Source organism: Balaenoptera acutorostrata, chromosome 15 (assembly GCF_949987535.1).
Source record: "Balaenoptera acutorostrata chromosome 15, mBalAcu1.1, whole genome shotgun sequence".
Classification (NCBI taxonomy): domain Eukaryota; kingdom Metazoa; phylum Chordata; class Mammalia; order Artiodactyla; family Balaenopteridae; genus Balaenoptera; species Balaenoptera acutorostrata.
This window is the reverse complement of record NC_080078.1, coordinates 53157219-53182131: the sequence shown is the minus strand read 5'-3', so window position 1 is coordinate 53182131 and position 24913 is coordinate 53157219. Positions and strand designations below refer to the sequence as shown.

General features: G+C 40.7%; 1 protein-coding gene across 8 annotated transcripts in view; it reads left to right on the top strand.

The window, feature by feature from the left end:
• Positions 1-373: 373 nt before the first annotated feature.
• Positions 374-24913, top strand: part of PLCB4 (phospholipase C beta 4) — a 414289-nt gene continuing 389749 nt past the window's right edge. For 6 of the 8 annotated variants that reach the window (XM_057529618.1, XM_057529611.1, XM_057529619.1 and 3 more), the window contains exon 1: positions 374-538. The gene's annotated coding sequence lies outside the window, so the exon portion shown is untranslated. Of the gene's footprint in view, positions 539-722; positions 801-24913 lie in introns of those variants that run through there. The other 2 variants (XM_057529613.1, XM_057529612.1) reach the window with 2 other exon arrangements.

The following is a 24913-nucleotide window of genomic DNA, read 5'->3' as shown; positions in this document are numbered from 1 at the left end:
CTGAGCGTCTCGCATCGGAGGGGGGGTGTCCCCCACCCCTTACAGGTGCTGCTTGCGAGGCGCCACGCTGTGCGTCCTCCGACCCCAGGCGCGGGCCACGCGCGGGGGCGCCGGGACCCCAGGGGGCGGCCGGAGAGACCCCCGAGGAGCGCGCTGCAGGGTGGCTTCCCCGGGCGCCCCAGCTACCATTTCCCGGCGCAGCCCTCCACCCAGCCCGGCCGCCACCCCTGGCGCCCCCTCCCCGCCCCGCTGGCTCGCGGCCGGCCCGGCCCCTGCCCACCCCCAGCCCGGCCGGGCGCGCCGCACTGGGCATGCTCCGTAGCCCGGGCAGGTTGGGGCTGCGAGGCGACAGCTCGGGCTCCAGAGCCGGGAGGCGAGAACGAGGAGGGAGACTCGGGGGCTGGGAAGGAGGGAGCGGCCGGCCGCGAGGCCCGGAGCCGGGACACGCCGAGTCCGGCGGGCGGGCGGGCGCAGCGGGCCGGCGGTGCCCCGCTGCTTGTCCAAGGCGCGCCCGCGGAGACCCCCGCCGGGGGCTGAGGTGAGAACCTAGTGCCCTGGAGGCAGGGGGCGGGGGCGGGGCGGGGGCGGGGCGGGGGGCGGGTCCGCGCGCCAGGAGGGGGCTCGGCGGCCGGCGCTTTCTGGGGGGAGGGGGTTGGTGGCGCCGGGAGCAGTTAGTGAGCCGCACCGCAAACAAGAGCTCACACACACACACGCGCGCGCACAGTCGCGCGCGCACCCACTGGGTCTCCAGGCGGCGGCCGTGGCCGCATCCGCGGCAGCAGCTCCAGGCAAAGTGACAGGTAGGAGAAGGCTTTCCGGGTCCCGCCCGAGGATGCTCCGGCCCGCCCGGGCCCGCTGGGCTTGTTTGCTCCCGGCGGGTGCGTCCCGGACGCGCGCCCGCGCGCGCGCGCACCCAGATGCCCAGCCCCGGAGCCGGTGCAGGTGCCGGTGCCAGGCGCCCGGCGCGCGCGGGAGGCGGGGGTCCCCGCCGCCACCCCCTTCCCCTGTAGTCATCGCCCGCTGGGTTTCCTTAGACTCAGTCCAGACGTTCGCCGCTTCTGACTAGAAATAGCTCGGCTCGACGTGAATATGATTATTTTGGGTGGAAATAGTTGGCACCGTGCAACGCATGTAAATGTGTATGCGTGTGACTCTTCTTACCTCTTCTGGGGAAATAATAGAAATGATTGACCATTTCCACTTAAGACAACACTGACAGGCCGGCACTCTTTGGGGGCAGTGTTCCAGCCTCCTAAGAGCATACAAATGGAGACTAAAGGTTGTCTTATTTTCAGAATTTTGAAGTTGCCTTTTCCTTAACTAATTAGACCCTGTCTACATAGTACAATACTTCTGACTGTAGACTTTGTAGGCAGTACTGTTACAGAAGTATGGAAATACGGAGTTCTTCAATTTCCCAGTGTGTCTCAGTGCAACTTTATCTAGAATCATAAAACTAGCATTTTTTTTTCTAGAGAAAAATGCAAATGCACATTATAGTTTCATAAATGTGCATGTGTTTGGGAGATGACTCTCTGACTTTTTTTTTTTTTTTCTTTATGACTCTTTAGGTGATTCTACCTATTGTTCTAAAGCACATGTTTGAAATTTAATTCTGGCCAAAACGTCCATGGAAGGTCACCATTTTTACCGTAAATGTGATACGTGGTGGCCTGTAAATTAAGTTATGAGTGTGTGGAGATAGCTGTTTAATAATTCTGTTTCGTTGGCAATAATGTCAAACTTTAGCTATATAACATCTAAAATAGAGTTATTTCCCCTTTGAAGAGAAATCAGGTTCATAAAGTAGACTGACCAGTAAAAGCAACTAGTGACTTTATCTGTGCAGTCTATCTACAAGGTTAATAAGGTGTCTGAGGAACTGTATTCTTCAGAAAAAAAAACACGTGTGTGTGTGTGTGTGTGTAAAATTTTAACTTTATCCTTTTTGTTTTTTCAAGACTCTTGGTTTCAAAAATACATGCTTGAACCAAGAACCTAATATTTTGTGTTCTTCAAACTTCAGTGGCCTAAGTTATTAGAATCATGCAGAAGAATAAAAATTTAGCTGGGCAGGGGCATGTGATTTAATCTGCCCTTATCCGTGTTATGTAATCTAGAGTGCTGTGTTTTGATAGGACAGTCTTGCATATTTTTCAGCTGGTGTTTTTATCTATTATGTCATCTTCCTTTTGAAGTTTAATAAATGATGGCCATCTTGAAAGAACACCTGTTTTCATAAAAATTCACTATTTAAGCAGAATAACATTTTTTATTGGCATTTTTATGAACAGGAGACTTTGCTGCCATAACTAGTAACCCTTTGAGTGTAACTTATTATAACACATCTACGGTAGCCCATATTAGATTACTGATTACACTTTCCTCCAACTATAATATTATTCAACCATCCCAACTTAGTTTTGATTTAGCTTTGATATCACTACCTAGCTCTGAATTAATCGCTGGTGAAAATGCTATTCTACACGTAACTGTCAAAACAGAATTTCTAAGACTCCATTTGATCACTGGGTACACGTTGATACGTGTTGGGATAATGCTACCTTTATTTTACAAATGTACACCCACACAGAGAGATTTGTTCTAAAATACTCTTTTGCAAGTTTAAAATTGGTGTGCCTGAAAAATGTGATTGATGTTAAACTACTTCTACGCCCTGGAATCTTGAGGAGGTGTGTTTTTGCCTAATGAGATAGTGAAATAGGGAAGTTTAAAAAGTGTTAAGGGTTACCAGAATGGTTTTGCAGAAATGGATTTTTAAATCTGTATCACCTCTTTGAAATATTTCATCCCCAGCAGAGACTTAGCCAGTGCTTTTGTCCCTGCTATTTTGTCTTTCTTAAGAACAAATCCAACATCTTTAGATTAATGCGTACTGCTGATTTTGGCAACGTGGGACAGTTATATTTGGCAATCCAAATGAACATGGTATTTTCCTAGGATACTAGTAAATTCACTTTGGGGTTTGATTTGTTAAGAATTGAAATGATGTCTAAGGCTTGCCTAATATTCAGCCGTAACCCATCTTCCAAGTTAAAATTGAGGTAAAATTGAGCTTTAGTGCTGTTGTGTTGTTTTCCTTGAACCCATCAGTTGGCATGCCAATTCGTGAAAAGATGTGATAGATAAGTCTGCTTCTGGATTTTGTGTCTGCATTTTTTTCCCCAAACTTTCAGATGTAGCTGGCAAACTTAAATTATCTAATTCCTTCATTCTATCAATTATTTCTGTGGATTATTTTTTAAAAAATACATTAGTAATTAGCTGCCGAGTTTAGTTTTTACTTTAAAAACCTTGTGTTGAGAATAAATTTGATCTTTGTGGATCACAGCCCTTATGTAATATAGTCACAGGAAAGAAGGGTTATGTATTTCTTATGTTCTCCACAAATGTCTTTAATAGTGAGCTCAAGTATTTTGGGGGAGGTAAAAATATTCTTTGAAACTTAAAGTTATTTTGCAGACCATGACTGAATTTTCGTCGTTTTTGACCACTCGTAAAGTAAGGATGAAACAGCGTGTTTATTAGCACGAAGGACCCAGGTCTTTAATAAGCCATCTATCACAGTGAGTCCTATAAAACCAAGAACTTGTGTGTTTGATATGCAGAATGAGGTCAAGGACTAATGGAGACGCTTTAATGATCACAGTTAGTATATTTCATGTCCAGACTGAAGTTTCTAAAATAGTTGCTGTTCACCATGTAATGTGAACTTGTGGGTCTTATTAGTGCCTGCCAAAAAGACTTACCCACCTATCAGGAAATCAATGCAGCTCTTCATCGCTGAGTTTCTGTGGTTTTACTATCTGTGAGGATACTCAGTAATTCTCAGTACTGTCCATTCTGCACTTTTCTATTTCTCTGTAATATTTAGGAACTATAATAACCCTGTGTAGGTCATTCTTTCATTCCTCAATATTTGCTTTTCTGTTTCATAGTTTTTCTTTTGATCAAGCCTCCTCCTTGGAAGTAGAAATACTTCCTCAAGGTGTAATATTACTTATCTAGTTATGCCTTAGAAAGAGATAAGTTTTTGCGCATTCACAGGCTGGGACTCTTTAGCTCACCAGATTTATAAATGGGTTTACTTCACCCCCGGGGAAGGAGAGCTGGGTGAAAATGCATCACCAAATAGATGAGTGAGAAGTTTGCATTGTCCTTACTGGCATGAAGCCTGCTTTTAAAAATCACCCCAGAGTCACTGGGAGATCCTTATGTTCAAGAGGATGAAAGGCCAGCAGAGGTTTTGTTTTCTCTGTGTGAACTCCATCTACTTTCCTTTTCTTTGCGGAATCAAAAATAGATGAAAGGGACATAAATCAGAAGACGGTTTTTCTCTGCACACCCCTTTGCCTACTACCTAGAAAACCTTCAGTGAGAAGGTCGCATACCATGTGACTGCAAGATAGTGTTATCTTATCCCCTTGACCAGGAGTCTCCTTTAGGGCCCTTGTCCCCTAATCCTTTGGTGTGCAGAGGGCTGGGAAATTCCACCTCTGGCCACCGAGCCACCCTGGGGGCAGTAAAATCATTGCTTTAAGATACAGTGCCCTTCTTATGGCACTCTTCTCCTCCTGAACAATTAGAGGAGGTGGTTGGCTCCCTGATATGAATGAAGTAGCCATTTCCTCAGAACAGGAGGAAGGCAGTAACTTGAAGGAACTAATTATAAGCAGCTCGTCCAGAGAGAAGAGAGCACAGACCACTAGATTTACGCTTGACATCTTTGCTGTCTTCCCCAGGAAAGGAGCTCTTCACCTCAGGACCACCCTCTAATGGCCTAATGATGGCATTTGGTAGGTCCATCTAGCTGGCAAATACATCTTTATTTTCACTTACTTCCAAATGACAATTAGGGCAGGTATTAGAGTCACTGATGAGTCTCGGCATTTAATGGGTTGAAAAAAGAAGCACGTACATTACTATGCGTGCCTTAAAAATTTTTTTTTTGTTAAGTATATTTCAATATAATTGGTTTCTTCTGGACTTAATTTTATACATTTCAAAATATTTTGCTGAGAAGGGTCTGTAGGATTCATCACATTGAAAGGGGGTCTGCGACCCACTCAAGTTAAAGGACCACTGCTCTCGAGATGCTTCCTCTTGGAGGCAGCTGGTGGCGGCAGGGGGCAGTAAATTGGGGTTTGCTTTCAACAGTGTAAAGTTGCTGTGGCCTTCGGGTATTGGAATCAGGCGGACCCAAGCTTGAATCCTGACTATGTCATGTGTTAGTGTGTGACTCTTGAGTGTCTGTTTCCCCATCTGTAAATGAGGAGGATAACCCTATAAGGCAAAAGTGCCCTGCAGTGTAGTGTGAATGATGCCAGCTGTTGTGTTACTGCTGCTATTGCTACAAATGCTCTTGGTTACTAGTATGACTATTCACCCCCTTGTTCTCCTCCTCCATAGGGGGCAAAGGCCAGTGGCCTATCCATACAAAGCAGGCTGTGCCAATTCCTATAAAACTTTTAATAAGGGACACTTGCCCTGCCCCTCTACTAGCACAGAAGTTCTAGTTACCTTTTAGGGCCACTGTGAATGCCAGATCTTCCTCTGGACTTGCCTGACTCTGTGACTGCAGTTGGACAGAGGGGCCTCATGTTAACTCAGCCCTAACTGCCTAGAAGTTCTGTGACTGGGGGGTTTCGAAGAACTCAGTGAGCCAGAAGCTATCCCCAGGGCGTCTGTGTCTCCCAGCCAGGCTTTGAAAAAAGACCATATGAAGCCAGTTAGACCTGGAAGGAGAGGGGCATCTGCCAGAATAATTTGGGGATCTGTGATGTTTACGGGGAGGTGTCGTGACTCCTGTTTCCCCACGGGCTTCCGCGGGCACGCTGATGGCAACAACAGTAACAAAACCACAGATGTTGGTTAAGCACTTAAAATGTGCCACTTTATTTAACTCTCCCTATAGTTTTTCTTGGCGGTTCCTAATAGTATCTCCATTTTACATATGGGGAAACTGAGGCTGGGAAAGGTGAAGTTATTCTCTTCAGGGAGTGAAAGTTAGAGATGGGAAGTCAAACCCATGTAGGCTAACACCAGAACTCCAACTTCTAACCACTGTGCTGTGTTACCTGCCACTCAGGTACATGCTGCCAAGAGGTTTGCTACAGTGAAAACTTTTGAGACCATTATTTTAAGTGACGGGGCTGAGGTATGACAGAGAAGCTTCTGGCAACCCGGCCTTGACCACAGAATTGAAATGGGAAGTTGAAGATAAAGCCACGTGCCCTTATCTAATCCTAGATGCTTTTGTTTCCGCAGATACATTGGCCAGAAGTCTGAGAGGGAGGTTACTAAATGCTGCTCCAGGGTAGCCTAAAAACTAATTTAGTTTTCTGAAGGGCCAGCTCTTCCTGGGTGAGGGTCCTCATGGTTTCAGTCAGGTGTGACCCACTCTGATTCCTCTGAGGGCCAGGTAAGCATCATGGGGCTGCCCAGGTGTCAGCCCCCTTAGGGGATGGGGAGGCCGTGTGCATCGGGAGCTCTGCCCTGACCCTTCCTGGGGGGGCAGGTCTATTAGATTTCTGCCAGGTGGATGTGGGGCTCAGGGTTGCCAGCACCTCTCCATTTTCAAGAGAAGCATGAAATACAGATTTCTTTAAAGCGTGAGATATCATTGCAAAAACTTTAGAAATAATTACAGTAGAAACAAACATGTCAGCCCATGGGCTGGCCAAACAAAACACATTTGTGGAACATATTCGGCTCATGAGCTACCACTTTGAGCTTTTGTCAACTGTAAGTGCTTGGAAACCTTGTGAACTAGTGTTGTCTTGATTAAGTAAGCACGGTGCCTTCTTTATTCATGCTTTTCTTTTTTCCCCCCTGTTAAATTTCTTACAAAGGTGGTTATGGCCATTTGTTTCCAGTGGACGTTGGTTTCAGAGTCTGAATTTCTGCCTGTTCTTCCCCTCCCTCATTTTTCTAAGATGTTAGCAAGTCTGCAGAGTTGAAGGAGGAAGGCCAAGGCTTTCGCTCCTATTTCGCGGGCTCCTTTGAAATAAGACCACCTAAGTGTGGAGAAATGCATGACTCCATTTATGGGGACGTGGAGGGTCTCTTGTGTACATCACTGATCTGAACTCTAACCAGTGACAAAATGTCCCCCCTGCTATTTGGTAGTTGCTGGATTTGTCCTGGACATACAGAATGTAGCTCTGTTTCTGCAGGTCAGTGTTTCAACGTGCAATCTACTTAACAGCCCTCATTTTCCTTTTGGCTCTTAAAGGAGGAATCCCAGTGGATGAAACGAAACTGAAGTCCTTTGAGATAGGATGTCTGCTGATGCACTATCATTGGATAAATTGCCAGAGCCCCCTCTAGAATTTCTATTAATTTTTTGTTTTCATTGATTTTTAAGATGATGGATGTGATACATTAATACGTTCCAATTGCAGTGATAATGCAGAAGCGCAGAAACAAAATGTAAAACAACCTTTCCCACCTACACCCATACCCGGATATAACCATTGACAACAGTTTAGAGCACCTCTCTCCTCTCCTTTTTCTATGCATTTACATATATAAGTACATATACATGCCTTTTTCTTACTACATAAACTGGATCGTACTGTGTATGTTTTTCTGCGACTTGCTTTCTTGCCACTTAAGTGTATGTTGTGGTGATCTTTCCATGTCCATATACTAGTTATATTTTTCTTTCTAACATTACATAAACTCTAGTAGTACCATAAATAAACTATGGGTGTACCATGTTTTATTTTAACCATTCTCCTGTTATCACTGTTGCAAACTGAAAGACGGAAGATCTTTGTACCTATGTCTTCATGCACATGTGTGAGAATTTCTTGTAGATAAATTCCTAGAAATAGAACTATTTGGTCAAAAAGGTATGCACATTTTACATTTTGAGGGAGCACTGCCAAATTACCTTTAACAAAGGTCCGCATGGAATTTCTATCTCGTGGAACCTCAAATTATGAATATGGTCTCTAATTGAAGCATGCCCCACATTGTTTCATTGCTTTACTAGTTCAGTCGGATCTCAGTTATATACAGTACACCAGGAAATGACTTTATAAATAGTCTATGTCCTTAAAATTCCTTGAAAATACAATACTTAATCAAAAAGAATTTAACAATTAATAGGCCAATTAAAAAAGTTGTTAGTAAAGAGATATTGAGTAGAATCCGAGTTGAAAATCAATATTCTGATCAATTTGGTTACCTGTGAAACTCTAAATTCCTCAGACCAGGGACATGTCATAAACACCCTAGAATATATGGTCAAAAAAGTGAGGTGCTGCACAGACAACAGAGGTTGATATTGACCTGGGAAAATCAAATTAATTTCATTGCTAAAAATTCTATCCAGGTGTATTTATAGCTTTAGACTTTCAAGTACTTAATTATTTAAGAATCTCTTTTACCTTCTACTTTCTACTTTGAGAATTAGAAGATTCAGAGTTAAATTTATTTTATTGAGTTTTATTATTTAATAGATACCTGAAGTTAATTTCCATGCTATTTAGAAGTGATATATAGACAAAGGGCTGTATAAATTAGAAACTACACTGTATTTTCATTTAGAGACATTAGGAAAAATACAGAAAATCTAGGTCACTGATTCTCAACTTCTTTCAGAAGTTAACTTCAGTAATTATAGTTGTTTTCAATAATATGAAGTGAATTGTTAGTTTATTTTTAGAATTTTATGACATCCCTTGAAAGACTTGGAATCACCCTAAAGTATCATATTATCAGAGTTAGTAAATCTGGATGTGGATAAATAGCAGGAAATGAAATATTGTTTCTGTTTTCAAAGATGGATTCAGTTCTTTCATCTGTTTCTCCAGATACCCATTTTTAAGAAAAAATTCTGGCGAGGTTGGCAATGATATTTGGATTCTGATTGTATGCTTTCTGCGTGTTTATTTTTATAACACACAGTGAATTGTAGAAATATGGTAGGATTCAGTCATGTTTCCTTGGCATTAAAACCTTGCATATTCAGGAAAGTCTGTACTAGGTTTTGTTCATGGAAATGTTATAGCGTTTTACAATTTACAGACAATTTCCTTTGATAATATCTGTGAAAGCCGCAGTGGAGGGCCCCACCTGGTCACTCTTTAATCTTGTGTCATTCAGGGCCTGCCGGGGAACAGATGGTGGGTGTAGACTGAGTCCTTTGAAGAAGGCTTCATAAGGAGACCCTTTAGGAGGTATGGGCAGGTGTAGGGAACAAAACCACGACCAGGGTGAGGGCTGAAGAGGGACTTAGCAACGATGGGGAGCTTTCCTACTCTAAGTAACGGGGCAAGAAAAGCTGTCCTACAAGAGATGTGTCCTGTTGTAGAGGGACACAGTCAACCTGTAATGTCCCTGCGGGAAGACGGCAGGGGCATAAATATGCCTACATCACTCTCCTCTTGTCCCCCAGACTCTGGCTGGTGCCTTCCATTAGCTGATTCAGATAGAAACTAGAGGGCAGAAGCAAAGAGGCAGGGGTGAACAAGGATGGTGAATGGGTCTGGGCTGGCAAACTGCACGCTCTACCTGCCTGCTGTTCTAGAGCAGAGGTGTGCGTGGGTCAGGCCAGGCTGGGAAGCCTGTGGTCTGGTTTTGTGGCCAAAGAAAAGAAAACTGTAGCCACGAGGACTAAATTTAAATGGAAGTCAGGAAATGTCCCATAACGTCACATGGCTGATATCACTAAGATGTGTGGTGGGCCTTAGAGTAACACTTAAATTTTTTTTTTTTTTTTTTTTTTTTTTTTTTTTTTTAGTTCACTTGGAATGGATTGTGCTTCTTGGGAAATGAACAGAATGGGAAACTTTATGTATTTACCTGAAGAACCAAAAGTGTAGGCTCTAGAAAGAAGAGACAGAAGGGATTCATAAAGTCCATAAACAACATGGAGTTAGATACCTAGGATATAATTCCTTTGCTTTTAATATTTTATGAAAACATTTTATCTAAAATGTCAGGTACCTGGGGAAAGAGACGAGGAGGAAATTAAGGTTATTAACAGTAATTTTCCTTCAAAGAAGTCAATGTAACTGAATCATTAGCATCACTGAGGAGAAATGAACAAGCTGTATTTTCCCATTTGTTCAGCATGACAGTAAGACTCTGAGATTTCAGGCTCATCTGTTCCCTTGTTTTCTTGGTGCTGTTGTTTGAAAAGGTGAAGACTCTGGGCTCTGGACTCTGTTTAGTTTGTGTACTTGTCCTGAGTGAACAAGCAATGAATTGGTTAGAATCATAAAGTCAGACTGCTGGAAGGAATGACAGAATTCATCTCTTCTTCTCTCCACATTTTATGGTACAGAAAACCAAGACACTATTAACAACTGCTGCTGTGCAAATTCCCCAAGTTGGTGACTGGGGAAGTCGCATCCCTTCACTCTGAAGGAATTGCACTAGATGAATTCATTTTTGCTGTTACCCTTGTAGATTCCTGAAGTTCCTGATTCCTAGGCCTTGCTTGGCCATTCGATATGGTTTTCATATATCAGAGGCAGGCCTTCTTGAGCACCTCTTCCACCACCCAGCCCTTAAAATGGTATTCTCTGGAGGTCTCTGCATTGCTCTCGACTCTTCTTATGGTACAGATTCTTTCAGTACAAGACAACTCACCCACTTCAACCTTTTTTACAACCACTTATTCACTGATGACTCCCATATCCCTGACTTGTCTGAGCTTCAGTTATATCCCATTGTCTGCTGGAGATCTTGACATTGAAGTCTTAACGGCTACTTTCAAATCAGTGTGCCCAAAACAGAAGTCCTCAACTTCACTCCAGATCTATGTCTCATCTTAGGTTCTAAATCTTCGTGAATCCAACAGTCACCAATTATTTGAGCTTACCATTAATATCTTGCATTTCTGTCCATTCCTCCATTCTTATTGATGCTGCCTAAGTTTCTGTCCTCAACTTTCATGCCTTGGTTGTTCCAATAACCTTTCAATCAATTTCCTATTGCCTTCTCTCTCATTCATTCAATCTTTCATGTTTTCTATTAGCTATTAAGTGAGTAGCAGGTACTGTAACAGTGAGCAAGCTGCAGCTCCTGCCCTCAGGGGTTTGCAGTTCCCTGGAGGAGAGAGACAAATAAACAACTACTTTATAAGTTTACATTTTTACCCCTTTACTCCACTCTCTATACTCAGCTAAATTCATTTGCACACAGCAAATCTTATTATAGCATTACCTCTAAAATGCTTTTACAGTGCCCTGTTGCTTTCAGGACTTAACTTTATTCCCCTAATTTGCCAAATACAAACCATCCATGGCTAAACCTCTGCAGTGAAGTTTTAACACCTTTGTTTGGGTCAACAATACTGAACTATATTAAAATCCCAGGAACATAAAGTCTGTGGCCACAGTGCTTGTGCTGACTTTGCACTAAACCCCCTTCTTCAACTGGCGAATCCTACAGGCCCTTACACACCTCGCGCAGTTGCCATCTTTTCCACAAAGCCTTCATTGATTTCAGCTCTAGGTTGGTGCCCGCCCTCAGTTCTTCTGTTGAATGGTTTGCAAATTTTAGCCACAGCATGACTTTCTTGGGGAAGGGAAGAATCTGCATATTAGAGACTAATTCAGCGTCTCTTCAATGAATGAATAATGAACTGACATTATTGCCAAGTTAGGAGACCGATCTGATGAATAAGCAGAAGAGGTGCCATGTTTAATAAATTGAAGTCATCTGCAGACTTATTACAGAGGGTAAAAAGGATTCCATTATTGTTTACACTGGGGGCTGAGAAGTACCACAACGATTCATTTGGAAAGATGATCAGTAACTTGAAAAGTCTATATTCATGATTTCTGCTAACAGGGATTCGGATATTTCAATTTCTTAGTATACTAGAACCAGAGGAGACACTTCCCTGAAGACAGTTTATCACTTATTCCTTGTGAGTACACTCTCATATAGTTTTTTCTATTTTATGGGTTCGATTTTAATAAACTTATGCTTAATTTTCTTACAGTGTGTTAAACCCCAAATCAGAGAAGTTCTCTTATTTCAAACTTGGCTGAAAACTTAGAGGAGAAAAACATTTATTTAATCAGATTATTTTTATTAAGTGGGACTCTTGGTAATCTAAAATGCTTTGTATTTATTTTCTTGTAGCATTTTATTTTCCAAATGACCTGTGAACGAACCAGTGCCAAAGAGAGAAAGCAGGAGAGCTATTACTTAATTGAAGGAAAATATTCTGCTGAATGTTTTTTTTAGGAGAGCATCTTTTCCAAATCAGGAGGGAACTCATTATTCAGGACATTGGTTTGAATCTTATGAAAAGTGTGGCTTTGACAGTCTTCACCTTCTCCCCTCCCCAAGCCTGTGGTGTCAGTAGCGTTTATGAGGTTCCTTCTTCACAATTGGCATCGTTTTGGGATTTAGCAAGTTTCTTTTAGCTTTGTGTTGAAAAAGTGCTGGCTAAGTATGTTAATTATTAGATATATGATTTTTCAGATTTGAATGGAGACAACATGTAGAAGGGTGACAGTTTAGTTATTGTAGCTGCTGGGAAAATCTTTTCATGATAGCCCTGTGGAAATACAGATGAATATTTCCTTTTATTTAGAGCCTTTTTGGACCTGTGAGGCCCTCCGAGAATCTCAAGTCTGGCCTCATTCTGTCCATTTTTCATTCCCTTTGAAAGAATTTCAAAGTAACTGGGTAAAGTTCCTCTCCCATCTGTCATAAGTAACACACAGAGATTTTTTTGTACAGCTATCAGAGGAAACGGAGGAAATTTAAAAACACAGATGATTTGGGTATTAATACCTGTCCTGAAAGTGACTCTGCTTGAACCACGCTCTCTTGAACCGTTCTGTCACATGTTAATTTTTATTTTCTCAGCTTGAATTTATAAACATGACAGACCAACAGGTTTTACATCAAGGTTGACAACCAGAAGGAATCCACTCCTCAATTCAGAGCAGCAAATGCGTTTGAAAAACCTTCTGAAAAAGTGCCACTTTTTATCAAACCAAAGACGTCCCAGCTTTTTTTTTTTTTTTTTTAGTTTTTTAATTGAAGTATATGTACAATATATTTTGAAAAGTTATAATGTATACCTGATTTGTATCCAATATTTGCATGTAAGTTTTAAATATTCAACTAATGCTAAAAGGCTTTAGTAAAAACTACACTCCCTTGCCTGGTCTGCAGTCCTGTTCCCCCACCCCAACTCCAGTGGGAACCACTTTCAACTCTTTTGCTATTTCTACTAGTAATTATTGACATATTTTAAAAGGATTGTACTGCTGTTTCTTGATCCATGTTAAATATTTTCTAGACACCTCCTGTTACAGAAGTTAAAGTATGTCATCTCTCACACACCCACACACGCACAACTTCCCTTTCCTTCTTCATCCCCTCCGTGTAAGGCTCTCCCAGCTTTGTTGGAGAGATGAAGGCATAAATTCCCTGGAAGGTATACCTCACTGCTAAATAGGTTTCTGGTCTAGAATATCTCAAGAGAAATTCCTGAAAGCAGCCTTTTGATTGCGAAAGGATGAGGAAGGATGTGATGCAAGGAACACAAGTACTAGTAAATCGGTGCTTCCTACCTTCACGAAAGGTGTAAGACCATCAGAAAGGAAGTCCCCCCCTTCCCCCCAGCAAACGCGTGTGTGCGTTCACACACACACACACACACACACACACACACACGAGAGTCAGAGACTGCAGGCTCTCTGGCCACGCTGTGGACTGGAATACATGAAAAGTCACACAGTAAAGAAATAGTCAGTTCTTTGGTGTTTTTGAGTCTTGACTGGGTGCTCTGTGATATTTTAGAATCTTGTGACTCCCCAGGACACCTAAAGACCAGGCCTCAGACCCAGGTCCATTAGGGCTTAGGTAGTGTGCCCTGGGCTTTCTGATTCATGCAACCCTATTTCATTCTCTCAGCGATTTTGCAGGCTGGGTACCATTCCCACCCCTCCATACTCAGAGAACGGAATGATGAAAGCATTTACTTAAGGTCACAAGGTTGATCAGTAGTATAGACCCAAGTCTACATGGTACATCTGTGGTCAGTGAGGTGCATGGGACACAGTTCTCTCTCCCTTCTTTCTGATGGAGCTGTTTTTTTGTTTCAGGGTAGCAATGTGTCCACTTGAAAATACTCCTCTCCTTGGCCTCCCTGCAGCCAGGAGGGCTCACCCAGTTCTGACCAGGGAGACGTAGGTTTCTTCCTCCTGATTCTTTCCTTTCCTTCCTGGACACTTGTAGCTGCTGTCTTGCAGTTGTGACAGTGAGAACCATACACTGAGGTTGGCAGGACAGGAAATGGAGGTGTCCAGTTTCTGGATGCCTTACTTGAGTGGCTTTATCAACCCTGATCAACTTCCCTATGAATTTCCTGTTAACTGAGAAAAGTAAGTGACTCTTTGGTTAAGTCACTTTGACGGCTGTTGTGGACTGAACTGTGTCCCTCCAAAATTCATAGGTTGAAGCCCTACCCCTCAGTACCTCAGAATGTGACTGTATTTGGAGATAAGGCCTTCAAAGAGATAAATAAGGTTAAAATGAAGCTGTTAGACCTAATCCAATCTGACTGGTATCCTTATAAGCAGAGATGTTAGGACGCAGGAGAGAAGGCAGGGGTGTGTGCATGCCTACAGAGGGAAGGCCATGTGAGGACGCGGTGAGGATGTGGCTGTCTTCACGCCAAGGAACGTTCCCAGAAAACAACCCTCGATCTTGGACCTCCAGCCTTCAGGACTGTTAAAAAAATAATTTCTGTTGTTTAAGCCACCTAGTCTGGTATTTTGTTGTTATGGCAGCCCTAGCAAAGGAATACAGTGGGGTTTCTTTTACATGCAGCTGAAAGCAGTCCTACTGATATAGAAACCAAACAAATAAAGTATTACATACCAAAATAATATAACTGATTTGAATTATTCCACTCTTTCTTTTTATGAATGCTGTCTCCATAGCACTCATGGTACTGTGCTCTGTCTGTTTACTTGTTTAACTTCCAGCGTCCCAGCCCTACACACACACGCACACATGCACACACACGCATGCACACGCACACACACACACACGCGCGTGCGCGTACACACACACACAGAGCTTCCTTAGGCTGAGGTTGCCTATTTCTGTTTCCTCATTCACCTAGCACAATGTTTAGCACTCACATAGTCTGTTAAATAAATTATTTAAAACAATGAACTTGATAATATTTAGGAAGACAGAATGATCAAATTAGAATAATGATAAAAAACACATCTGCTCTTTTATCATTTCAAAATAATAATTTTGGTATTGGAACATATATTCCTAATTTCAAAAGGTGATTTTTGTCTCGACTTGGCTTAGTTTACAGGGTGTTTGCTTTCCCTGAACTTTCATAGGTCAGTTTGTTTACGGGAAAGGATTAGATAAATCATGTATTTCCTTTAGTCTGTTTACCTATATATCTATCCATCATCTATTTTTCCTCTGTGAATTTCCCATCCTTCTTTAAGGTATCTTAGGGTTGAAACATTTCACGTTAAACTTTCCATAATTAGGAACTTGAATCATTGCCTAACTTACAATTTGATAGGTAATGTGTAATTATGGAATTTCTCTGCTATCAATCTCAGTCCTGGGGTAAGTTTTTTTAAGCAAAATAAAAGTGGTTTGCTTCTTCTAACTTAACTTTTGAGTAGTCCAGGAAATATTTTAACTTCTCTTTAGGTAGCTGGTGCTTTTCTTTTCTAATATTCTTTTGTGGAGAATAAATTATGTGAACTTTCAGTAAGTGTAATGTAGTATTTTGCTGGATTTGGTACTTTTTAAACAGTATCTAGTGCTATTTTCTTAAATCATGCAGAAATTTGGTAGTTTAGATATGATATATTCAATATTTTGTTTAAAATACTCTACCCAGAACCTGACATAGCTACAACATAGAATGGGGTCAAAATAATATGATGTCTTGACTCATTTATGTGCATTAAGTTTCAGTGACCACATGAATTCATTTGAATTTATTTGAATAAACTAATTTTGAGCCCTTTGGTGCTTTCAAGTGTTCATAATTATTCTCAATTTTAAAATTAGATTTGTGCAGGACCTAACACGCAGTAGGCTCTTAAGTGTCTCCTAAAATGAGGATGAAAGATGCAGACATTGACCGCATACTATTTTTCCACTTCTCTTCCTTATTTGATGGTTTTGTATGTCTTTTTTTGGATTTGTATGCATTCTGCTGTTTCTAAAATTGGTAGCCAAGCGATGCATTTTTTAACATTAATTATCAAGTTTTGTCTTACTTTTAAATTTCATGTGGTTTGTGAGGCGGCACTGTGGGCAACTGTTTACCTTGCTGACACCCACTTTCCTGGGTTGAAAATATGTTGACCTTGACTATAAGAGAGTTTAGGAGAGTTGCCTAGACTCTGAAAACATGAAGCCCAGTGTGATTGTAAATGCCTACTCCTATAACATGCTCAATTATGTAATAAAAATAATCCAGAAAGTTGTCAAGTTTCTTGAACATTATATACAGGGATTCACCTTATACAGTACAGATTTACCCATGAGAAAGAGTTCCTTTTCTGAATAATCTTTCACCAAACTGAAGGTTGGCCTTACAGTCCTGAGGCTGTGACTTTCTTGTCATCTGGAGGAATGTCTCTTTCTTCTTTGAACAAGATGATATGTTTAAACATTTTGTCTTTTTTTTTGGAGGAATGTGTTAAATTGTGTCCATTGGATGACTCATTTTGTAGTGTAAAAAATGATATGAATAAAATTATCATTGCAATTTCTACCCTGTCTGCTTTACTCACTTAGACAATATGACCTTACAGAGTTAGGCAAAGCTAACATGGCAGAAGAAAAAGTGATTATCTGAAACACATTTTATCTAGATTGAAAAGAATGTGTTTTATAGTTGAGGATCCCATACAGAAAATACCTTCCTAGACTTACTCTCAAGTGTAGATAGCATCAGTGTATTGGGAAGGGAACCAACGTTTTTCAAGTGCTTAGTAAAGGTCACGCATTCCACCAGGTACTTACAATTGGGCATAACGCATCTGGGAGACAGCTTAACAAAATGGTTGTGAGTGTGTATTGTGGGGTCCTAGCTTTGTCACTGACTAGCTGGGTAAGTTACTGTCCTCTTCTTCCTCATCGTCATCTTTTCCATCAATCCCGTGAGAGAGGTGACGGTATTCCCATTCTGTAGATAAGGAGACTGAGGCCCATTTAAGTAATTTGTTCAGGGCTACACAACTAGCAAGTTGCAGTGCTTGAATCTGGAGCCAGACCCAGCTCAGGCATCCCCCCACCCCTCTACCCTTCCCCCCTCCCCCCACTAAGGCTGTTTCTGGGTAGCTAATGAGTTAATGGTTTTGACCAAGTAGGCTGGTTGCTTTCGTGTCAAATGAGCTCAGATTTGGGGCACTGGTTATATGAAAAAGGCTCTGAAAAAGGAATTGGGAGAAGTGACTTGTAGGTGACCATTCTCTTAGCTAAGTGACCTTGAGCAAGTCGTCTGTCTCAGTTCTCTTATCTCTTGTACCATTCTTTCAGATTTACTGTTTTATCATCATGAAGTGTTAGTCTTTGTCTCTAGTAATACCCCCTTGTGTTGAAGTCTGTCTTATATTAATATAGCTGGTTCAGCTGTTTTATGCTCAGTGTTTGCATGCATGGTATAACTTTTTTTTTCTAATCTATCTGTGTTTCTGTTTAAACTGTTTCTTTGCAGAGAATGCATAGTTGATGTATAGTTGATTCTAGCTTTATTATTATTATTATTATTATTATTATTATTATTTTATCCATTCTGACAATCTTTGCCATTTGAATGGAATGTTTAGTCCATTTATATATATTTTTAATTTTTTTATAAATTTATTTATTTATTTATGGCTGCTTTGGGTCTTCATTGCTGTACGTGGGCTTTCTTTAGTTGCGGTGAGCGGGGACTACTCTTCGTTATGGTGCGTGGGCTTCTCATTGCAGTGGCTTCTCCTGTTGCGGAGCACGGGCTCTAGGCGCCCGGGCTTCAGTAGTTGTGGCATGCAAGCTTCAGTAGTTGTGGCTCGCGGGCTCTAGAGCACAGGCTCAGTAGTTGTGGTGCACAGGCTTAGTTGCTCCAAGGCATGTGGGATATACCCGGACCAGCGAGCCTGTGTCCCCTGAATTGGCAGGCGGATTCTTAACTACTGTGCCACCAGGGAAACCCCTCCATTTACACTTAAAGTTGTTATTAATATGGTTATATTCTTGAGTTAAAGTCTTAAGTTATATTAAATTTACATTTTGATTTTCTATATAGTCTTACTTTTCTTTCTCTTTTAACTTTATGAAAAATAATCTTTAATAGGTTGAATACTTATTAGTGTAGCTGGTTTGTCGAATGTGTCACTCTTAATAAGACACAAACAGAAAATAGCTTTATTCTTCTTTTAAAAGTGTTGGAAAATCTAATTTAAAATATTAGAAAATGTAGTACAATGTAAATAAAATTTCCATTTTCTTGTCCAGTTTATAGCTTCTCCCCTTTTCCATACTCAGGCCTGAACCCCAGCTTGGTGATGATCATCAACAAGGAAGAAGGGTCATTTCTCCTTCTGTACTTCTTTCTGCCCACTGCCTCTGGCTCCTCCAGAGTTGGCAGGGGCAGAAAAGGGGCCAAGGCTGTTGCAGTTAGCTGGTGCTATTGTTTTCATGGCCAGTGCTTTCTCATACGCAGCCTAATGTGTTCTTGGGAGATCTTCTGCAAGGTCCATCTCCACCATGCCATTTTTGGATGTGGGCAGTGCAACTCCTGAGTGACCACTTATGCCATGCAGCTCCTGTCCTCCAGTGGTATCACTGGAGTATCCCTGAGTACCTGTCTAGGCAGCCCACTTGGGTAGAGACCTATCAGGATCACTCAAACCTCATTACCTCCATGGGATCCACTTGGTCCACAGGAAAACTCACATGTTAGCACCATCAAACTCAGTTCCGCTTTCTCTGAGGCTCTCTTGCCTTGCCCTACGATTGCAGGCAGCATCCGCCAGGCTTGAGGGCTCCATCCTCACACATGTGCCACCGAGCAGGCTGTGAGTTTCTGCACTGAGGCAAGCTTCCAGCCAGGGAATAGATGATCAACCTCCCTCATTGCAGAGAACCCCAAGGTATAGGGGTTGTTTTGGGCACTTGATCTGAGCTGGTCAAGAGGGAAAAAAAAGGGAACCACTGTCTGCTCCCGAGAATTTTCTTTGAAGAAGTGACTTCTGCAATGCAAGTTCTCATACATAGACTCTGGGGGTGACCTCTGGACTGGTTTGACCATGTGTAGCAAGTCCTGTGGTCTGGTCCTGTGACCAGAACTCATCACCTATTGTCTTTAGCATTGAGACTTTAGATGAAAATTTGAAATGATAGGAAACTTTCCATCCAACTTCTGTTGAAAAGAATTTAAAAGTTATTGGCTTAACTGGCAAGATACACAGAGAAGCGTTATACCTTCAGTTACGTTTAGAACTTGTGAACTACCACACTCTAATCTTTTCCCTTCACAGTAATGAGAAATACTAAGTACAAAATAAATGCTTAATGAATCGACTCATGGTGATTTGGGGTTATTGGTCTCTGGGGAAGGTAAGGGTGACCAGTATAATAAGAGGAATGAGGTTTCTAATCTGCAACGCTCTGTACTCATTTGGTTAAACAGTTGGTCACTTAAGTGGAAAAAAAAATTCAAAACTATTGTTAGCTCAATCAAACTAGTTGGTCAGGTTGGCTAAGGTAGCTAAAACCTGAAACTGGGTTGACAGGCTTCTCTGGTGGAAATCTTTAAACCGTGCAGTTCATATGTATATTTATACATATATGTATATATAAAAGATGTATGTATATGTAATATGTGTATATAAGTGTATATGTTTATATACTGTATATGTATATAACATGTATATAGCATATGTATATAACATAGATATATATTTTTATAGTCCTGATAAAGCTGTCAGAGAAAGAGTTGACATATGGTGGGGTCACCCCAAATAGATTTTAAGAGTTGGCAAAGAATAAATAGTACAGTTGAAGGAGAATGGTTGGAACAGGAAACAGGTAATTTTCTAAATTTTTGGAGCAGATACAGATAAATATAAAAATGTATTTATCAGTTCATTAGTTAGCTTATTTTGAAGTAGGAAATAACCTTAAAACATTTAATATGGTTTTGTACTAGAATCTATAGGTAACAATATGATAAGAAGTTATTTTAAAGGTATAAATTTAATTATCAATATATTTTCTAAATATATTAACTTGCATTATTTATTTCACAGTAGTGATTTATGTGAATAAAAAGGAGATTATATATCAGTAGTGTCTAAGATTAAAGAAATAACTTTGGAGCTTGTAACAATAATACATGATCATGCTAAAAATATTGGAGAATAACTGAAGAACACAAAAAAGGCATCAAAAGTGCTTGCTTTTAATCTAATCATAAACAGACAACCATTATAGGCCAGAATGAGAAACACCAGATTGCTTCTTGTTTATTGATACATTTTTTTCCACAAGTTATATAAAATTGGCCTTTTCATGGCAGAACTTCCTTTGATCTATATTTAATCAGCTCAATTATTTTTCTGTTAAAGACTAATAAGAATTCCCTTTCATGGCTAGGAAGCTGCACCAAGATTGTGTCCAGTATCATCAGAAATCTGCTAAATATAACTTCTCAAACTTTATTTGTAGAATAGATTTTCGTGTAAATTTTTGAGCTTTAGTCAGTTGTTATGAATTACTTTAAGGTGCAAAAAAAAAGAAGTAAGGAAAGTGAGCTGGTGCCTAAGAAAAGAGGTATTTTAATGTTTAAGCCTTTTTTTAGTTCAAGCTCTGGAACTTCTTATGGCAGTTAATTTAATGTGAACTTCGATATATTTTTTTTTCTGTAAATGGGGCAGTGTCTGGCTGCTGGTGGGGTCAAATGCAAGGGGGAATATGAATGCTTTTGGCCTATTTTTCTGGGTGTACTTTAAGCAAAGTAAGCAATTGTGAAGGGAGTCAATTTGCTAGAAAGCTTGGAGTTTTGGGCAAGAGATTTAAAAGGAGAAGTTTTGTACAGAGATTTACTTTAAGCATCTTTAAGCAAAGAGGTAAAAGTATCTTTACCCCGTTTCTTTTATTATAAGGCCCGTCTTTGAAAATGATTAGCCTTTGGTGAAGATTGAACACTTTGAAAAATAACTTTGTAGAGGAAAAACTGTGTGTGCAATAGTGGTATTTAACTGAGAATACACTTTTTCTTTATCATAGGAAAGTATTGAAATGGGTTAGCTGAAAAAAAAAGAGTAGTTTACTTTCCTAAAGATAATTCAGTCATTATTTAGAAGAAGACCCCAGGTCCTTATACTAATGATTTTTTTTTTTCACCAAAGATCTGTGTATGGAACATTTGAAAATGATAGATAACTAATAGAAAGGGGGAGGAAAAAATGGAAACATGTTTTATCACATAAGAACCATCCCACAGTAAGTTTGGCTCCTAACACATTTTTTAGGTTTAAAAAAAATGGATATTAGATAGCTGTCCTGATAGAAATGGTGACTTGCAAAATACTCTGTATTGTTTAAAAATTGGTGGAAGAGTTAACCTGAAATAGCAGAGCAAGGAAGCTTGTGATTAGGCTAATACAGTTATGTTTTTCATCTTTGCGCGTATCTCACAGACTGTGCACGTATTGTGTCAAAATGATTACCAAATGTTTCAGGGGTGGTGAGTCTATTTCTTCTCCATGAGAATTTATGAAGTTGTTAAATTAGGTTTCTTTGGAGTCATAACAATTTATTTCATTAAGATGTTTACTGGATAAATGTTTCCACTAAATTTTCATCAGTTTCGAAGAGGTATTATTTATTCAATGAAAAGTGTTAGCAGTCTGTTGCAAAATACATCCTTTTTTTTTTTTTTCTTTTTTTCCTCAACAGTGGATTTTTTCCCCCTTTGGTTAAAATGAGTCTCTTACTTTAAACTGCTTCAATAGATCTGGTATCTTGTGTGCACAGAAGCCGTGGGTTTTATTGTAAGCCCACCCACCGACATCTCCAAGGCACATACATGCAAGCTGCCATGCGAGTGTTTACTATACATGGACAGGGCGGGGAGGGCTGTTGATTTCTAAGAGAAACTGAAGCTCTTGGCACATAGGTTTATTCTGCATCATTTCTAGGTCATAAAAGTACATAGTGACTTTTTTTTTTGGGGGGGGGGAACATGCTGTAGGTATGTAGCTCCTTTGTAATTCCTTACAGCTGTCAAATGAGCTAGAGGTTAGTGTCTGTGTCATGCCAAACCATGTCTGATTAGTGACATGGGCAAACAGTAATTGTTCTTGAGGTTACAGTGGACCCTCACCCTGCATGTATGACTTTGAGGCCATAAACTGAAGGTTCTCGTGAATGTTATATCAGCTAACGTATACAATTTATAAACAATATTTTAGTAAAGACCAAAGTGAGGAAGCAGCGTGATAAAGCAGAAAAGTGAGAGCTGACATTCCTGGGTTTGAATATCAGGTCTGCCTTTTAGCGGGTATGTGACCCTGGTTTAGCTCCCTAGCTCCCTCTGAACTTGTCCTGGTCTGAAAGGGGAGACCCTAGTGACTAACTGGGATGTGGGGGTGTGTTGTGGAGATTAATGAAATACTGGATGTAAAGTCCCTAACACATCACCTGGCTTAAAATAGTTTCTTCCTAAGTGTAGGTCTTTCCCCTTTTCTTTTCTTTTCTTCTCGTAGACATTTGAATTAAATATGTTATGTTGGGTCACTTGAACAGTTCATACAACTCATTATATTTCTAGAAAAATCATGATCCCAGATTTGATTTTATTTTTTGGGGATTGCATGCTTTTCATAAAATCTCTTGGAAAAGGAATCTGTATGTTGCTTTGCTCATTTCTTCATTCAGCGGTTGTCAGTACTTGTTACACGCCAGCTTTCCTGAGCTCTAGGATTTTATGTTCCATCAAGAGACATCAACAATTAAGAGAGAAATGACTGTAGAATTTTACGTTCCGCAGGAGGTACATTGCTGAGGCCCCGTAGAAGCCCGAAGTAGGGGCCTCTGAACCCTTCAAGCCCTCAAGAGGTGCCCTCCTGTTCTTGTTTTCTGTTTTTCAGAGATGTTTCATTTCTGATGTTTAGTTTAGCCAGACCTCTAAGTATTCCCTTTCCTTCTTTATTGAGACATACATGTTTTGAAGACTGTCTTAAGTTAGAAGATCCTCCATTTCTTGATCATTGGGATAGTACTACTCTCTTTTCCTGATGGCTGCCTGCCCTTAAGCTTGTTGGCATTTAGTGTGAGGGATCCTCTTGACAAGTGGGAACTGTTGATGAGGTCAGCGATGATTACATAACCCTGTTATTGGACAGTTATTTGGAGCATCACAGCCACTGGAAGTAGAAGCAGCTTCTGAGAACACAGGGGGGAAGATAAATTATATCTGGTGTTTGTTAGAATATTTCTGCCTGTGAATTATAGAAAACAGCAGCTTAAACTCAAAGAAGTCACACCTAACATGAAGTGCGAGGTTAGGAATCCAGACATTTTGGGAGGGGCAGCATCTCAGCCATGCCACTGAGAACCAGGCTCTTTCTGTCTTTCACTCTTTATCATCTGGCTTTTGTCCCCATGGTGATGAGATGGCTCTGCACCGTCCAGAAGCTATTCCCAAGAAAGTGGGAAGGGGATGTCTTCATATCTTGATTGCAGACTTTCTCAGAGCCTTCTTTCTTGCATCTCATTGGTCAAAACTGTGTCACATGGCTTACCCTTCATTTTCCTAAGGGTGTCTGGGGAACAGACCATTTTAGACTGACATATTGCCTCCCCCCCCAAGAAGAAAATTAAGGTTTTGAATGTTGGTTAGACAAATAGCCATGACCACCGTACCTGGGGATTTTATTTTTGTCATTTCTAATGACCTTTGATTTAGATTTCATGATGTGGTATAAGTAACCACCTCATTCATTCTTTTATCTGACAAATATTTATTAAATGCATAAGACTTTGTATTATACTATTCCAAATTTAATAAAACTAGGCCTCGAATTATGGCTGCTTGAATGAAAAATACGTGAGTATGGGTGTAAGCTAATGGAAGTTTCTCTTAGCTCATGTAGTAAATTGCTGGAACCGTGATTTTCAAATTGACAAAAACTCAGTTTTGTTTAGCTGACCTCCATCGCGCAACTCGTTCGTAATTATTACCCCCACACTCCCTTCTCTGACCCTCAGTCCTTTTATACCAATAAATTTGGAGGTCTGCCTCCTAAGGCCAAGTTGCACTGGTTTTCCCCTAATACTCCCTTTTCCAGCTTTTATGTGCTTATCCATTAAGTCAGACAAATTTCCTTTTCAGAATTTGGCATTGTTTCTTTACTGGAAAGGAAACAGGTTGTTTTAGGCCTGGAAAACTTGAAAAAGAAAACCGTCAACTACTTTTTTTTTTTTTTTTTTCCAAATCATCAAATCCCATGTTAGGAGTTTCAGTGTTGGGTCTTGTGCATACTCTGGTCAGAGGGAACCAAAGTGTGTTCTTGTCCCGGTTCATCTTTGAAGCAGGCGTGGCACATCTTGACACATGGTCTTTCCCAAAACCATGACATAAATCTGCTTTTTAACTTATGTCCAGAATTAGATTTCCAGTAGTGGTGTCTGGAAGGGTCAGTCAGTCAGATTCCAAGGCTGTGAGGATGATTTTACTTGGTATGCGACTTTCCCCGTTTATTGTGGAAACTGGACTCTGGCCTTGTATAACCCCATCTAGTTTCTTCCAAATTCTGGCCAAATCAGTGGTTTTCATATATAAAGTGCCCATATTTTGGCTGATTCCCAGTGACAGATCTCTCAGGTAGCATAAGTGGTTTGGAGATATGATGGTTTA